The sequence below is a fragment of the Triticum urartu genome, unplaced genomic scaffold (assembly GCF_003073215.2).
Source record: "Triticum urartu cultivar G1812 unplaced genomic scaffold, Tu2.1 TuUngrouped_contig_3232, whole genome shotgun sequence".
NCBI lineage: Eukaryota > Viridiplantae > Streptophyta > Magnoliopsida > Poales > Poaceae > Triticum > Triticum urartu.
This window is the reverse complement of record NW_024113758.1, coordinates 25867-32671: the sequence shown is the minus strand read 5'-3', so window position 1 is coordinate 32671 and position 6805 is coordinate 25867. Positions and strand designations below refer to the sequence as shown.

Genomic DNA, 6805 nt, shown 5'->3' with positions numbered 1-6805 from the left:
CCCAACAGTGGCATCCGATCCAGGTTTTATGCGTTGATGTTATATGCACGAGTAGAACACAAGTGAGTTGTGGACGATATAAGTCATACTGCTTACCAACATGTCATACTTTGGTTCAGCGGTATTGTTGGATGAAGCGGCCCGGACCGACATTACGCGTACGCTTACGCGAGACTGGTTCTACCGACGTGCTTTGCACACAGGTGGCTGGCGGGTGTCAGTTTCTCCAACTTTAGTTGAACCGAGTGTGGCTATGCCCGGTCCTTGCGAAGGTTAAAACAGCACCAACACTAAACCTGGTAGAGCTTACCGTGACACACCTATGTGTTGGCATAGGGTACCTTTGCCGACAGATAAGTTGTAGCTAACAGTAATGCTGACAGAAGATGAAAGAGTCGGAGGACTTGCTGTGGGCAAAGGTATTGCCGACAGTTGTTTACTTCCCGACACTTTTTCTTCGGCATATACCCTACCTACGCCGACAGATGGTATGTCCACGTACACCTACCTACACCGACACTTTATCAGACAACATACACCGTACCTATGGCAACAGATAGCATGTCCACATACACCCTACCTTGCCGACACTTTATTAGCCATGTAAACCCTATCTACACCAACAGATAATCTATCAACGTACACCCTACCTACACCGACAGTTATTTCCTTTGCCAACAGATAAATTTTTGCTAAACTAATATGCACTCAAAACAATACATATTCAATTATTATCCTCACCCAGAAGCAGGTTCAAGATGAACACATACTGTACCGCAATGAAATATGTTCAGAATCATGTATATACATTGAACACAAGTAGAAAAACACATCAATCTTGACAAAGCATAGTTTTGGCCATCTTAACAATCATCCAGAACACACAAGTTACAAAAAGATGGGGACTATTTGCTAGTATGACAGACTTCAACTAAGATGGTCTAGAACACACAAGTTCATATCTACATTCACAAAGTGCAAGCTCCGAAACACCAAATGGTCTACATGACATGTAGTATCCATGATTACAGGTTGGTTGGTCCATAAACACTGCAAAGCCATCACATCCAAGTGCACCAGTTGGGTAAGTACCTGAAAACAGTTTGCACAAATTTGTCAGGAAAGTGGAATCGGCGCAAGTTGTTCAAAGCTCGTATGCGGATTAACACAGATTTTATCAATAAATTCTCATGATATCATAATTAACACAGATTTGCATAATATAGAACTATATTCCAGTGCTTGCAGTCTTATCAACAATGAATCCATTGACCATTTAAAATAAGATGTACAACTTGGTAACTTATTTTATAGACTGTTAAATAAGCATTCACTAAAGAAAAGACAATGTATTTCCTAACCTCCCTCGATTTTTCATGATTAAGAGCTACATAACCATGGATAAAAAAAGGAAACTAGAACACATATACACAGGCAATTTAGTGAAACACATAGGCCAGCAACCTTCTAAAGCGACATTTTAGAAACTGTTCTTATGCAATAGCATGTGAGCTAATTACTACTGAAACAAAAAATGTACCTAATAGTTGATGTACCCGGCGAAGAAGCCCTCCATTCGCCACCGGTTGCCCACTGCAAGTCGTGGCCCTGGTTCCCTGTGAGGTAGCCTTCCACCCACCATTCGCTATCTGCTTTACGTGAAGTGGGCAACCATCCATTCTCCACCAATTGCCTGCGCTGCATGCTGGTGGTTGTGGTTCTCGGCTATTATTGGGAAGACTAGATGGGTTAGTAACTTGTTTCTCAGAGACTGGCATTGTAATGATAACAACTGTATTTAACTGCACTAGTTGCATCTATTTTTTACTCTAACTATGTGCAGTTGACATAGGCATATCAAGGTAGAACATTGAATTTAAGCATAAAAAGTACATGACTAAGCAATATATATTGTGCAAGTTGAAAAGTTCATGCGTAAATGTGCAAAATGTTCATAAGTACAGGACTGAGAAAATAAGGGACTACAAGACAGGAGACTACACCAGCTGTTGCCCTGTTGTATCTTAATAAACTATCTTATGCTCAGATAGCAGTTAGGATTCAACAAGTCCACTGAGCAGTAATGTAAACCATACAAGTAATTTAGTTATATGATTGAAGGAGTGGTGGTGAGCTTCAGGGATTCTGGCTAGTCAAGCAATGTATGTTGACAATTCGCTATCACGCACACTCCTGATAATTCTAGTTTGGTTCACAATTGCCATTCCATTCCAAAGTAGGACAAGCTAAGTGTAACATCATAGATTGAAATGGTCGATTACAGTCAATAAACAAAACCTTGCGTAAGGACTGGAAGCAACATCAATGTAGCTAGCGTCTAAGCAAGTAAGAAGTGTAAAAATGGATCTGTATAGGAAAGTAAAATAAACACACCACAATGTTTCCATACAAAGCAGCGCTCGAGTGCGTACAAAAACATGTAGAGAGAGAGAAGGAAGGCAAATTTACCAGAGAATTCAAGGTGTGCAGTTTCACCTCTAACCGCTGAAACCTTGATGATTTCAGTCAGCACAGAGTTGCGGATGGAACCTAGTGCTGCAAATGTAAAGGCGAAAACAGTTCAGAATCTACATAGCCCAGGAGCAATTGATCATGAAATTGTTAAGATGTATTTTTCTAACCTAATCTGGCAAGTCGATTCACCCATCCAGGAGTTGGCTTTCCCGTGAAGTGCTTGCAGACGTCAGCTGTGAAATGGTTACAGTTTCTGACAATCAAGTGATAAGTGTCCCCATGGTAATCCTCTGCAAGATCCTCTAGGAAAGTGGTGTGAACTTCAGCCCGGGACATATTGGTGGTAACATTGCAAACAGAGCGACTAAAGATAGAAACGGAACAACTTTTCGTTTCTACTTGGAACACTCCGCTGGTCAGGGATATTCATGGGCTTCATACCCAAACTCCATACAATGTACTGCAGAAAAAGTTCACTGGAAATGGTCAGTCTCAGATGTGGAATTTACATATAACTGCATGAAACTTGTGTGCACGGGACCTCGTGACACACTGATGTGGATTTAAGTTGATGCAGAAAACTGAGGTGCTCGACAATATGGCAAGTAGGCAAAGGGCAGCGAAGTTGAGATACAGAAAAGAGCATGAAAGGCCTTGGTGTGGAGCAGCTCAGCTCAGTCTGGGGTTATAACTTATATGGCGGCAATACAGGGAAGTAAGAAGCGTCTTTATAGACAAATAATAACCATTTTCACAGAGAAATAAATGCATGAATAGTCTGCAATGAGAACAATAGTGCATCAGCATTAGAGTTACACCAGACCCATAACAGAGTAACAATTTTTTTCCAGATCCATACCATTTTCAACGAAATAAAACATCATATAACTGACTAGAGCTTTTAGATCAAAGAAATAGATACAACCAACTAGGCATATGATAACAGCGGAAGATATTTTTCATGGGAGGTAACATATCACAAATTATTCTTGAGACGCAACATGCCACATATAGCAGAAACGAAGGTACATGTCAATATGCATACTTATGTGGTCGCCGAGGATGAGCGTTGCTGTTGGTGACGAGTAGACGAGCTTTGCAGAAACCATTCATCAGAGGTTCCACCATTGGTGGAGGTGTGGCCGAGCTTGTTGGACATGAGATCCTTTCCTGAGAGAAGGAAGAGGAGGGTGTTGGCATGGTCGGTGAAGGTCCCGGCGGACGGAGGTGTTGGCGGCTGCGACACCGGGGAAGGCTTGCAGCGGATGGGGTCAGGGGATCTGGGATATGCTCACCGGCATCAGCGGGGACTCAGACCAGCGAAGATGCCCATGTGGTGGCAGCGAAGGGGACGGGGAAGGCAGACGACGGAGGGGGCCGGGAGCTCGGGGCTATGGGCACCGGTGGCGGTAGGGAAGGGTCCGAGGATGGAGACCCCGAGGTCGAGCGGCGGCGACGGAAATTGGGGGAGGCGCGGATAGGGTTAGCACGACTGGATGTGAGGCTACGGGTTCGTTTGGGGGTCCTTAGCCAAAGGTGAGGTGAAAACTGGGCCGTGCGCAGTGAAAATTTTGGGCTCTCGTGCCTTATTCACGCGGCAATTTCTGGGCCTTTCCTTGCCTGGCACGTGTCCACATACGCCGACACTTAATCTGTGTCTATACACCCTAACTACGCTGACAGATTCTATGTCATTAAGCACACACCTACGCTGACTGAAAAAGTATCGGGGCATACACATCCACCGACAGATGATATGTCACTTGGCGTTTGCCGACAGATACAACGTCGTTGAGTGATTTCCGACACATAGTTTGTCTATAATGATGTACAATGGCTGACAGATGATCTGATTACAAAGCTATAGAGCTACGCCAACAGATCTTTTGTAGAGATTAATAGACCTTTGCCCACAGAAGTGTGTCATCTAAGCTCTACCATGGTGCAGTGCAACTTGACAAACTATCGTTGTGGTTTTGATGCGTAGGTAAGAACGGTTCTTGCTCAGCCCGTAGCAGCCACGTAAAACTTGCAACAACAAAGTAGAGGACGTCTAACTTGTTTTTGCAGGGCATGTTGTGATGTGATATGGTCAAGACATGATGCTAAATTTTATTGTATGAGATGATCATGTTTTGTAACCAAGTTATCGACAACTGGAAGGAGCCATATGGTTGTCGCTTTATTGTATGCAATGCAATCGCCCTGTAATGCTTTACTTTATCACTAAGCGGTAGCGATAGTCGTAGAAGCATAAGATTGGCGAGACGACAATGATGCTACGATGGAGATCAAGGTGTCGCGCCGGTGACGATGGTGATCATGACGGTGCTTCGGAGATGGAGATCACAAGCACAAGATGATGATGGCCATATCATATCACTTATATTGATTGCATGTGATGTTTATCTTTTATGCATCTTATCTTGCTTTGATTGACGGTAGCATTATAAGATGATCTCTCACTAAATTTCAAGATAAAAGTGTTCTCCCTGAGTATGCACCGTTGCCAAAGTTCGTCGTGCCCAGACACCACGTGATGATCGGGTGTGATAAGCTCTACGTCCATCTACAACGGGTGCAAGCCAGTTTTGCACACGCAGAATACTCAGGTTAAACTTGACGAGCCTAGCATATGCAGATATGGCCTCGGAACACTGAGACCGAAAGGTCGAGCGTGAATCATATAGTAGATATGATCAACATATATGATGTTCACCATTGAAAGCTACTCCATTTCACGTGATGATCGGTTATGGTTTAGTTGATTTGGATCACGTGATCACTTAGAGATTAGAGGGATGTCTATCTAAGTGGGAGTTCTTAAGTAATATGATTAATTGAACTTAAATTTATCATGAACTTAGTACCTGATAGTATCTTGCTTGTCTATGTTGATTGTAGATAGATGGCCCGTGCTGTTGTTCCGTTGAATTTTAATGCGTTCCTTGAGAAAGCAAAGTTGAAAGATGATGGTAGCAATTACACGGACTGGGTCCGTAACTTGAGGATTATCCTCATTGCTGCACAGAAGAGTTACGTCCTGGAAGCACCGCTAGGTGTACCACCTGCGCCAGCAACTGCAGACATTGTGAATGCCTGGCAGTCACGTGTTGATGACTACTCGATAGTTCAGTGTGCCATGCTTTACGGCTTAGAACCGGGACTTCAACGATTTTGAACGTCATGGAGCATATGAGATGTTCCAGGAATTGAAGTTAATATTTCAAAAGAATGCCCGGATTGAGAGATATGAAGTCTCCAATAAGTTCTACTGCAAGATGGAGGAGAATAGTTCTGTCAGTGAGCATATACTCAAGATGTCTGGGTACTGCAATCACTTGATTCAACTGGGAGTTAATCTTCCGGATGATAGCGTCATTGACAGAATTCTTCAATCACTGCCACCAAGCTACAAGAGCTTCGTGATGAACTATAACATGCAAGGGATGGATAAGACGATTCCCGAGCTCTTCGCAATGCTAAAGGCTGCGGAGGTAGAAATCAAGAAGGAGCATCAAGTGTTGATGGTCAATAGACCACTAGTTTCAAGAAAAAGGGCAAAGGGAAGAAGAAGGGAACTTCAAGAAGAACAGCAAGCAAGTTGCTGCTCAGAGAAGAAACCCAAGTCTGGACCTAAGCCTGAACTGAGTGCTTCTACTGCAAGCAGACTGGTCACTGGAAGCGGAACTGCCCCAAGTATTTGGCGGATAAGAAGGATGGCAAGGTGAACAAAGGTATATGTGATATACATGTTATTGATGTGTACCTTACTAGAGCTCGCAGTAGCACCTGGGTATTTGATATTGGTTCTGTTGCTAATATTTGCAACTCGAAACAGGGACTACAGATTAAGCGAAGACACTGGCTAAGGACGAGGTGACGATGCGCGTGGGAAACGGTTCCAAAGTCGATGTGATCGCCGTGGCACGCTACCTCTACATCTACCTTCGGGATTAGTATTAGACCTAAATAATTGTTATTTGGTGCCAGCGTTGAGCATGAACATTATATCTGGATCTTGTTTGATGCGAGACGGTTATTCATTTAAATCAGAGAATAATGGTTGTTCTATTTATATGAGTAATATCTTTTATGGTCATGCACCCTTGAAGAGTGGTCTATTTTATGAATCTCGATAGTAGTGATACACATATTCATAATGTTGAAGCCAAAAGATGCAGAGTTGATAATGATAGTGCGACTTATTTGTGGCACTGCCGTTTAGGTCATATCGGTGTAAAGCGCATGAAGAAACTCCATACTGATGGACTTTTGGAACCACTTGATTATGAATCACTTGGTACTTGCGAACCGTGCCTCATGGGCA

General features: G+C 43.2%; 1 long non-coding RNA gene across 2 annotated transcripts; it reads right to left on the bottom strand.

The window, feature by feature from the left end:
- Positions 1 to 759: 759 nt before the first annotated feature.
- On the bottom strand, positions 760 to 4002 carry LOC125527200. Of its 2 annotated transcripts, none has more exons than XR_007291999.1 (5): positions 3521 to 4002; positions 2643 to 2951; positions 2470 to 2556; positions 1541 to 1725; positions 760 to 1092 (listed from the first exon to the last, which is right to left on the bottom strand). It is a non-coding gene; the product is annotated as an uncharacterized LOC125527200 (long non-coding RNA). The 2 variants fall into 2 exon arrangements; XR_007291998.1 differs by having other exon boundaries at positions 2643 to 2935; positions 3521 to 3998.
- Positions 4003 to 6805: the final 2803 nt, after the last annotated feature.